The sequence below is a fragment of the Oncorhynchus gorbuscha genome, linkage group LG08 (genome assembly GCF_021184085.1).
Source record: "Oncorhynchus gorbuscha isolate QuinsamMale2020 ecotype Even-year linkage group LG08, OgorEven_v1.0, whole genome shotgun sequence".
Taxonomy (NCBI): Eukaryota; Metazoa; Chordata; class Actinopteri; order Salmoniformes; family Salmonidae; genus Oncorhynchus; species Oncorhynchus gorbuscha.
In genome coordinates this window covers 78319579-78331889 of record NC_060180.1, presented here as the reverse complement: position 1 = coordinate 78331889, position 12311 = coordinate 78319579, and the positions used below count along the sequence as shown (strand labels likewise).

Sequence of the window (12311 nt, the reverse complement as noted above, 5' to 3'; positions counted from 1 at the left end):
GTGATGAGCTGGAAACAGACCCAGAACCACTGGGTGTGATGAGCTGTAAACAGACCCAGAACCACTGTGACATGAGCTGTAAACAGACCCAGAACCACTGGGTGTGAGGAGCTATAAACAGAGAGCCACTGGGTGATGAGCTGTTGAATGTGTTATTCAATTAGTTTCTATGTGCTATAGTCAAAGCCAAATTCGCCCTTCAAATATTTTATATCTATTTATATCTACAGGGTCCTGAAATCCAAATCAAAAGGCTAAATATTAAAAACAATTCCATATGTTATCTTAGTAGATACTGCACCCAAGGGCGTATTTAATAAAAATAAGAGTCCGGGTTAAATACAGGACAAAGTAGGCTACCGTTTTTGAGGCTGACTTCTTTGCCTCATGATTTGTCAAATCACAAGACAATTCTCTGTATAGCCACCAGAGTACATCACTGCCGACAGACACAAGCAAAACTCTTTCCATAAATGTCTTTAAGCACCAAATGTCAGAGCAGTTACAGATCACTGCACCTGTGCCCAACCTATCCGAAACAGCCCATCTATCTACCTCATCCCCATGCTGATATTCATTTATTTTGCTCCTTTGCACCCAGTATCTCTACCTGCACATTCATCTTCTGCCGATCTACCATTCCAGACTGAAGCCTCTGAACACCTCAACTTATACCTCATTCAATCACCGCTGTGCTCCCTTCCCAACACTAAGTAGCCTTCTCATTCCCATTCCTGCTTTGTCATCTCCGTGCAGTCCTTGCCTATACTGTGGTTCTCCCATCCTTGTAAATTGCTCAAGTCACCAGCCTCCACTGGTGTGTGTGTGTGTGTGTGTGTGTGTGTGTGTGTGTGTGTGTGTGTGTGTGTGTGTGTGTGTGTGTGTGTGTGTGTGTGTGTGTGTGTGTGTGTGTGTGTGTGTGTGTGTGTGCGCGTGTGTGTGTGTGTGTGCGTACCGTTGGTCCTCTTGGTCCTGGGTAACTGAAGCCAGCTCTTCCCACATCGCCCTACAGCAGCACAGAAATCAATCTATCAGTACAGAGATCAATCAATCGCAACACAGTCAAAACAGTCACATTAGGGTTCCCAAACTCAGTCATGGGTCCGCCTGGGGGCATGTTTTGGTTTAGGGTTCCCAAACTCAGTCCTGGGTCCGCCTGGGGTATGTTTTGGTTTAGGGTTCCCAAACTCGGTCCTGGGTCCGCCTGGGGAGCATGTTTTGGTTTAAACTCGGTCCTGGGTCCGCCTGGGGGCATGTTTTGGTTTAGGGTTCCCAAACTCGGTCCTGGGTCCGCCTGGGGGCATGTTTTGGTTTAGGTTCCCAAACTCGGTCCTGGGTCCGCCTGGGGGCATGTTTTGGTTTAGGGTCCTGGGTCCGCCTGGGGGCATGTTTTGGGTTTAGGGTTCCCAAACTCGGTCCTGGGTCCGCCTGGGGGCATGTTTTGGTTTAGGGTTCCCAAACTCGGTCCTGGGTCCGCCTGGGGGCATGTTTTGGTTTAGGGTTCCCAAACTCGGTCCTGGGTCCGCCTGGGGGCATGTTTTGGTTTAGGGTTCCCAAACTCGGTCCTGGGTCCGCCTGGGGGCATGTTTTGGTTTTGCCCTTAACACTCCACATCTGATTCAAATGATCAATAGCTTGACGATTAGTTGATCATTTGAATCAGCTGTGTAGTGCTAGGGACAAAACCCCAAAACGTGCCCCCCTCGAGGTCCCGATAACTGAGTTTGGGGAACCTCCTGCATTAAAGATAAAGTCACAGCCATGAAGTCAACAGCAATATCAGGTTGACTTCCACAACAGCTAGAAGATCGTTAAACGTCTCTGTTGTCTTTTGCATCTCACTCATCTGTAACATCTGCAGTTCATCCTGCTCCTCGTCACTGAGTCTCAGACAAACACACACAACTACACACATACTCAGACAAACACACACACAACTACATACACACACAGACACACTCAGACACACACACACAACTACACACACACAACTACACACACACACAGACACACTCAGACAAACACACACAACACACACACACACACAACTACACACACACACAGACACACTCAGACACACACACACAACTACACACACACACAACTACATACACACACAGACACACTCACACACACACACAACTACACACACACACACACACACACACACAACTACACACATACTCAGACAAACACACACACACACGCACGCACACACACACACACACACACACACAACTACACACACACTCAGACAAACACACACACACAACTACACACACACTCAGACAAACACACACACACACACAACTACACACACACTCAGACACACACTCAGGCAAACACACACAACTACGCACACACTCAGACAAACACAACTACACACATACTCAGACAAACACACACACACACAACTACACACACACTCAGACAAACACACACACACCTTTGGTCCTGCCAGGCCGGGTCTCCTCTCGGTCCGGCATCACCGGGTCGCCACGGGTACCCTGTTACACAGATAGTGGTTACCATAGCAACATTATGATGCCATCCCCGTGGTTACTGTAAATTGCCACCATATCTCACACACACACACACACACACACACACACACACACACACACACACACACACACACACACACACACACACACACACACACACACACACACACACACACACACACACACACACACACACACACACACACACACACACACACACACAGGAAGACAAGAACATTAGGAAAGCATTGTGATCAGACTGGTGAAGCTCTGATCTGTGACCTACGTTCTTCCCTGCCGCTCCTGAAGTACCGGGGGGCCCGCGTGGCCCCGGGAGTCCGTTGTCCCCCTTGGTTCCTTTGTTTCCTACTTCACCTGGCAGTCCTCTCAGCCCCTCAGGTCCTGCCTCGCCCTGAAATACAGAAGGACAACACAGGCAGGTAGGGGGTGTGTCTGTGTCTGAGCGAGTGAAAGTGTGTGTGTGTGTACGCGTGCGTATGAGAGCAAGTGTGTGTGAGCGATGTTGTGTCATACCTTGTCTCCTTTAACTCCGTCTGGTCCCGCGGTCCCCACTGGCCCAAAGTCTCCTCTTCTCCCCTACAAACACAACAACCCAACAACCATCAGAGAAACATTACACAACCGTTAAAAGAGACAGAAAACATTAGACTATGGCCACAACGTTCAGACAATATTGAGACACAGAGCTAGTTTCTCTAGAACACGTTGCCTGTGGCGTCATGCAGAGTTTCAGAGGGTCTCACCAGTTCTCCCTTGTCTCCTGGGCCTCCAATAGTTCCCTAGAAGAGACACACAAATGATTATATGACATATAGTATGTTACATTGTTGTGCCAGTTAGAGTGTTGTAGTATGTGCGGAGTAGAGCTTCTTACTGGTGTTCCTTTGGCTCCAGGGAAGCCAGGCGAGCCGGAACTCCCTCTCACCCTGAGGAGGAGGAAGAGAACAAGGTTATTTACCCTTTGACCTCTAACTTCGACCTCTAACCTTTCTATCGGGTCCCTGGCCTAACAACCAGAGAGGAGCCGTGGAGAGCAACAGAGGTCAGAGATGATCCCTCTGATGTCAGAGCTGTACGGAACACTGGGATTTCCTGTTTACCTTAGGTCCAGCGTCTCCCACCGGGCCGAGGGGGCCTGCGCTTCCTGGTCGACCGGGATCTCCCTGGAGACACAAACACAGTGTATAACTAGGGTCCAAGCAGCAAACGAGGCGTTGTAATGTTATTATTACAAATCTGTTTGATCTCAATCGCGTACCTTCTCTCCTTCTGTTCCAGGAAGTCCACCATTGCCCGCGTCTCCTGCGTGACCATCAGGACCCTGTTGCCACACACACACACACACACACACACACACACACACACACACACACACACACACACACACACACACACACACACACACACACACACACACACACACACACACACACACACACACACACACACACACACACACACACACACAGGGAAAATAGTGATCAATGTACACTCATTTCAACCAGATTTCAACCACAAATCAACAACATGATTTCAAGGGTTGGTTTACTTGAAGTAGAATTCAGGTTTGTTGAGAACACAATTAAATATCAAGGCAATAGTGTTGCTAGTAATAGTAACATATACTAGATGTGTCACGTCTGCTCCTCCTCCTCCTCCTCCATTACGCACTCCTGCCTTCCTCGTCACGCGCATCAGCGATATTGGACTCACCTGGACTCTATCACCTGTTTATTACCTCCACCGTCAGTTCCCTGCTGCATTGATTGATTACATACCCTGTCTCCTGGATCTAGTCAGGTTTCTCAGAACATACCCTGTCTCCTGGATCTAGTCAGGTTTCTCAGAACATACCCTGTCTCCTGGATCTAGTCAGGTTTCTCAGAACATACCCTGTCTCCTGGATCTAGTCAGGTTTCTCAGAACATACCCTGTCTCCTGGATCTAGTCAGGTTTCTCAGAACATACCCTGTCTCCTGGATCTAGTCAGGTTTCTCAGAACATACCCTGTCTCCTGGATCTAGTCAGGTTTCTCAGAACATACCCTGTCTCCTGGATCTAGTCAGGTTTCTCAGAACATACCCTGTCTCCTGGATCTAGTCAGGTTTCTCAGAACATACCCTGTCTCCTGGATCTAGTCAGGTTTCTCAGAACATACCCTGTCTCCTGGTCGAGTCAGGTTTCTCAGAACATACTCTGTCTCCTGGATCGAGTCAGGTTTCTCCAGAACATACCCTGTCTCCTGGATCTAGTCAGGTTTCTCAGAACATACCCTGTCTCCTGGATCTAGTCAGGTTTCTCAGAACATACCCTGTCTCCTGGATCTAGTCAGGTTTCTCAGAACATACCCTGTCTCCTGGATCTAGTCAGGTTTCTCAGAACATACCCTGTCTCCTGGGTCGAGTCAGGTTTCTCAGAACATACCCTGTCTCCTGGATCTCCTTTGCAGCCGGGAGCGGTTTCTCCGATCTTCCCCTTCTGTCCGTCTGTCCCGTTGCCCAGCGAACCACACCCTTCGTCCCTCAGCTCCGATCTCTCCCTGAAACACACACACACCGAGCAATAACACAGAATCTCCCCTCTGTCCCACGATCCCAGATCTGAAAATCAATAAATAATACCTAATGAAATATTTCTCACCTTTTCACCCTCCAGACCGATTTCACCCTACAAGAACACAACAGAACACAGAACACAGAACACAGAACACAGAACAACAGAACACAGAACACAGAACAACACAACAACAGAACAACAGAACACAGAACACAGAACACAGAACAACAGAACACAGAACACAGAACAACACAACAACAGAACAACAGAACACAGAACAACAGAACACAGAACACAGAACAACAGAACACAGAACACAGAACAACACAACAACAGAACACAGAACACAGAACAACACAACAACAGAACACAGAACACAGAACAACACAACAACAGAGCACAGAACACAGAACAACAGAACACAGAACAACAGAACACAGAACAACACAACAACAGAACACAGAACACAGAACAACACAACAACAGAACACAGAACAACAGAACACAGAACACAGAACAACACAACAACAGAGCACAGAACACAGAACACAGAAACAGAAACAGAACACAGAACAACACAACAACAGAGCACAGAACACAGAACAACACAACAACAGAACACAGAACACAGAACAACACAACAACAGAGCACAGAACACAGAACAACACAACAACAGAACACAGAACACAGAACAACAGCCATTAGGGAAACAACACACATAATTACTGATATTACTAGTCACTATATATAAATACATTATTACTAGTCACTACATATAAATACATTATTACTAGTCACTATATATAAATACATTATTACTAGTCACTATATATAAATACATTATTACTGGTATTACTAGTCACTATATATAAATACATTATTACTGGTATTACTAGTCACTATATATAAACACATTATTACTGGTATTACTAGTCACTATATATAAACACATTATTACTGGTATTACTAGTCACTACATATAAACACATTATTACTAGTCACTATATATAAATACATTATTACTGGTATTACTAGTCACTATATATAAACACATTATTACTAGTCACTATATATAAACACATTATTACTGGTATTACTAGTCACTATATATAAACACATTATTACTGGTATTACTAGTCACTATATATAAACACATTATTACTGGTATTACTAGTCACTATATATAAACACATTATTACTAGTCACTATATATAAACACATTATTACTGGTATTACTAGTCACTATATATAAACACATTATTACTGGTATTACTAGTCACTATATATAAACACATTATTACTGGTATTACTAGTCACTATATATAAACACATTATTACTGGTATTACTAGTCACTACATATAAATACATTATTACTGGTATTACTAGTCACTATATATAAACACATTATTACTGGTATTACTAGTCACTATATATAAACACATTATTACTAGTCACTACATATAAATACATTATTACTAGTCACTATATATAAACACATTATTACTGGTATTACTAGTCACTACATATAAACACATTATTACTAGTCACTATATATAAATACATTATTACTGGTATTACTAGTCACTATATATAAACACATTATTACTGGTATTACTAGTCACTATATATAAACACATTATTACTGGTATTACTAGTCACTATATATAAATACATTATTACTAGTCACTATATATAAACACATTATTACTAGTCACTATATATAAACACATTATTACTAGTCACTATATATAAATACATTATTACTAGTCACTATATATAAATACATTATTACTGGTATTACTAGTCACTATATATAAATACATTATTACTGGTATTACTAGTCACTACATATACATACATTATTACTAGTCACTATATATAAACACATTATTACTGGTATTACTAGTCACTATATATAAATACATTATTACTGGTATTACTAGTCACTACATATAAATTCATTATTACTAGTCACTACATATAAATACATTATTACTAGTCACTATATATAAATACATTATTGCTAGTCACTATATATAAATACATTATTACTGGTATTACTAGTCACTATATATAAATACATTATTACTGGTATTACTAGTCACTACATATAAATACATTATTACTAGTCACTATATATAAATACATTATTACTAGTCACTATATATAAATACATTATTACTGGTATTACTAGTCACTATATATAAATACATTATTACTGGTATTACTAGTCACTATATATAAATACATTATTACTGGTATTACTAGTCACTACATATAAATACATTATTACTGGTATTACTAGTCACTACATATAAATACATTATTACTAGTCACTATATATAAATACATTATTACTGGTATTACTAGTCACTATATATAAATACATTATTACTGGTATTACTAATCCATACCCAAACAGTTTGAACTACTAATTTTGAAAATTACTCTCTCCAAGAAATAAGTCTCTCACTGTTGCCGCCTGCTACCGACCACCCTCAGCTCCCAGCTGTGCCCTGGACACCATTTGTGAATTGATCGCCCCCCATCTAGCTTCAGAGTTTGTTCTGTTAGGTGACCTAAACTGGGATATGCTTAACACCCCGGCAGTCCTACAATCTAAGCTAGATGCCCTCAATCTCACTCAAATAATCAAGGAACCCACCAGGTACAACCCTAACTCTGTAAACAAGGGCACCCTCATAGACGTCATCCTGACCAACTGGCCCTCCAAATACACCTCCGCTGTCTTCAACCAGGATCTCAGCGACCACTGCCTCATTGCCTGTATCCGCCACGGAGCCGCAGTCAAACGACCACCCCTCATCACTGTCAAATGCTCCCTAAAACACTTCTGTGAGCAGTCCTTTCTAATCGACCTGGCCCGGGTATCCTGTAAGGACATTGACCTCATCCCGTCAGTTGAGGATGCCTGGTCATTCTTTAAAAGTAACTTCCTCACCATTTTAGATAAGCATGCTCCGTTCAAAAAATGCAGAACCAAGAACAGATACAGCCCTTGGTTCACTCCAGACCTGACTGCCCTCGACCAGCACAAAAACATCCTGTGGCGGACTGCAATAGCATCAAATAGCCCCGTGATATGCAACTGTTCAGGAAGTCAGGACCAATACACGCAGTCAGTCAGGAAAGCTAAGGCCAGCTTCTTCAGGCAGAAGTTTGCATCCTGTAGCTCCAACTCCAAAAAGTTCTGGGACACTGTGAAGTCCATGGAGAACAAGAGCACCTCCTCCCAGCTGCCTACTGCACTGAGGCTAGGTAACACGGTCTCCACCGATAAATCCATGATTATCGAAAACTTCAATAAGCACTTTTCAACGGCTGGCCATGCCTTCCGCCTGGCTACTCCAACCTCGGCCAACAGCTCTGCCCCCCCCGCAGCTCCTCGCCCAAGCCTCTCCAGGTTCTCCTTTACCCAAATCCAGATAGCAGATGTTCTGAAAGAGCTGCAAAACCTGGACCCGTACAAATCAGCTGGGCTTGACAATCTGGACCCTCTATTTCTGAAACTATCTGCCGCCATTGCCGCAACCCCTATTACCAGCCTGTTCAACCTCTCTTTCATATCGTCTGAGATCCCCAAGGATTGGAAAGCTGCCGCAGTCATCCCCCTCTTCAAAGGGGGAGACACACTGGACCCAAACTGTTATAGACCTATATCCATCCTGCCCTGTCTATCTAACGTCTTCGAAAGCCAAGTCAACAAACAGGTCACTGACCATCTCGAATCCCACCGTACCTTCTCCGCTGTGCAATCTGGTTTCCGAGGCGGTCACGGGTGCACCTCAGCTACACTCAAGGTAATAAACGATATCATAACCGCCATCGATAAAAGACAGTACTGTGCAGCCGTCTTCATCGACCTCGCCAAGGCTTTCGACTCTGTCAATCACCATATTCTTATCGGCAGACTCAATAGCCTCGGTTTTTCGGATGACTGCCTTGCCTGGTTCACCAATTACTTTGCAGACAGAGTTCAGTGTGTCAAATCGGAGGGCATGCTGTCCAGTCCTCTGGCAGTCTCTGTGGGGGTGCCACAGGGTTCAATTCTCGGGCCGACTCTTTTCTCTGTATATATCAATGATGTTGCTCTTGCTGCGGGCGATTCCCCGATCCACCTCTACGCAGACGACACCATTCTATATACTTTTGGCCAGTCATTGGACACTGTGCTATCTAACCTCCAAACGAGTTTCAATGCCATACAGCACTCCTTCCGTGGCCTCCAACTGCTCTTAAACGTGAGTAAAACCAAATGCATGCTTTTCAACCGATCGCTGCCTGCACCCGCATGCCCGACTAGCATCACCACCCTGGATGGTTCCGACCTTGAATATGTGGACACCTATAAGTACCTAGGTGTCTGGCTAGACTGCAAACTCTCCTTCCAGACTCACATCAAACATCTCCAATCGAAAATCAAATCAAGAGTCGGCTTTCTATTCCGCAACAAAGCCTCCTTCACTCATGCCGCCAAGCTTACCCTAGTAAAACTAACTATCCTACCGATCCTCGACTTCGGCGATGTCATCTACAAAATGGCTTCCAACACTCTACTCAGCAAACTGGATGCAGTCTATCACAGTGCGATTCGTTTTGTCACTAAAGCACCTTATACCACCCACCACTGCGACTTGTATGCTCTAGTCGGCTGGCCCTCACTACATATTCGTCGCCAGACCCACTGGCTCCAGGTCATCTACAAGTCCATGCTAGGTAAAGCTCCGCCTTATCTCAGTTCACTGGTCACGATGGCAACACCCATCCGCAGCACGCGCTCCAGCAGGTGTATCTCACTGATCATCCCTAAAGCCAACACCTCATTTGGCTGCCTTTCGTTCCAGTACTCTGCTGCCTGTGACTGGAACGAACTGCAAAAATCGCTGAAGTTGGAGACTTTTATCTCCCTCACCAACTTCAAACATCAGCTATCCGAGCAGCTAACCGATCGCTGCAGCTGTACATAGTCTATTGGTAAATAGCCCATCCATTTTCACCTACCTCATCCCCATACTGTTTTTATACTGTTTTTTATTTATTTACTTTTCTGCTCTTTTGCACACCAATATCTCTACCTGTACATGACCACCTGATCATTTATCACTCCAGTGTTAATCTGCAATATTGTAATTATTCGCCTACCTCCTCATGCCTTTTGCACACATTGTATATAGACTGCCCATTTTTTTCTCTGTGTTATTGACTTGTTAATTGTTTACTCCATGTGTAACTCTGTGTTGTCTGTTCACACTGCTATGCTTTATCTTGGCCAGGTCGCAGTTGCAAATGAGAACTTGTTCTCAACTAGCCTACCTAGGATAGGATAAAGTAATCCTTCTCACCCCCCCCCTTAAAAGATTTAGATGCACTATTGTAAAGTGGCTGTTCCACTGGATGTCATAAGGTGAATGCACCAATTTGTAAGTCGCTCTGGATAAGAGCGTCTGCTAAATGACTTAAATGTAATGTATTGTAAATGTACCTGGTTAAATAAAGGTGAAATAAAAAATAAAATTTTAAAAAACTCCATATAAATACAGTATTACTGGTATTACTAGTCACTATATATAAATACATTATTACTAGTCACTATATATAAATACATTATTACTGGTATTACTAGTCACTATATATAAATACATTATTACTAGTCACTATATATAAATACATTATTACTAGTCACTATATTAAATACATTATTATTGGTATTACTAGTCACTATATATAAATACATTATTACTAGTCACTATATATAAATACATTATTACTGGTATTACTAGTCACTATATATAAATACATTATTACTGGTATTACTAGTCACTATATATAAATACATTATTACTGGTATTATTAGTCACTATATATACATACATTATTACTGGTATTACTAGTCACTACATATAAATACATTATTACTGGTTTTACTAGTCACTATATATAAATACATTATTACTAGTCACTACATATAAATACATTATTACTGGTATTACTAGTCACTATATATAAATACATTATTACTGGTATTATTAGTCACTATATATAAATACATTATTACTGGTATTACTAGTCACTATATATAAATACATTATTACTGGTATTACTAGTCACTATATATAAATACATTATTACTAGTCACTATATATAAATACATTATTACTAGTCACTATATATAAATACATTATTACTGGTATTACTAGTCACTATATATAAATACATTATTACTGGTATTACTAGTCACTATATATAAATACATTATTACTGGTATTACTAGTCACTATATATAAATACATTATTACTGGTATTACTGGTCACTACATATAAATACATTATTACTGGTATTACTAGTCACTACATATAAATACATTATTACTGGTATTACTAGTCACTACATATAAATACATTATTACTGGTATTACTAGTCACTATATATAAATACATTATTACTAGTCACTATATATAAATACATTATTACTGGTATTACTAGTCACTATATATAAATACATTATTACTGGCATTACTAGTCACTATATATAAATACATTATTACTAGTCACTATATATAAATACATTATTACTGGTATTACTAGTCACTATATATAAATACATTATTACTGGTATTACTAGTCACTATATATAAATACATTATTACTGGTATTACTAGTCACTATATATAAACACATTATTACTGGTATTATTAGTCACATTTGCATCTTTAGCATACATAATTACTGGTAGTGTGTGTGAATGGGAGGAGCATGAAGCCTTACCTTGACTCCTGGTTGACCAATGGGACCCTCGATGCCGGGGTCGCCCTGTCTTCCCCTCTCCCCTTTCAGACCGGAGTTACCATTGTCTCCTTTGATTCCCTGTAACACACAAGATATTAGTGGCCTGCTTCCTTTCTGGACCTCGTAAACTGTCGAAAACAGATACAAATGGTTGCGTATCAGGCCTAGGGAAGTTATTTTGGCATTAACATGCATTCGAAACAGGATGTTTAGGCGGTTATTCAAATTAGCCTACATCACTGCAGTTTACAGCCCTAAACAATAGCGTAGTCACTTGACAGCAATAATAAATTCCCCAATGCACTGTGTTGTAGCCCAGATAGAATAATGCTCTTGTCTAAAAACGAATTAATAGACCTGCAGGGTGCAGTAGGATGTTCTGTTATTAATAGACCTACAGGGTGCAGTAGGATGGCCTGT

At 41.7% G+C, this 12311-nt stretch overlaps 1 pseudogene across 1 annotated transcript in view; it reads right to left on the bottom strand.

Moving 5' to 3' along the window:
- Window positions 1-12311, bottom strand: part of LOC124042209 — an 84467-nt pseudogene that overhangs the window by 59467 nt on the left and 12689 nt on the right. Inside the window, exons 8-13 of the transcript XR_006840053.1 lie at window positions 11871-11969; window positions 5166-5192; window positions 4950-5064; window positions 3784-3846; window positions 3626-3688; window positions 2817-2898 (exon numbers count right to left, since the gene is read on the bottom strand). The product of XR_006840053.1 is annotated as a collagen alpha-2(VI) chain-like (transcript). The remainder of the gene's footprint in view (window positions 1-2816; window positions 2899-3625; window positions 3689-3783; window positions 3847-4949; window positions 5065-5165; window positions 5193-11870; window positions 11970-12311) is intronic.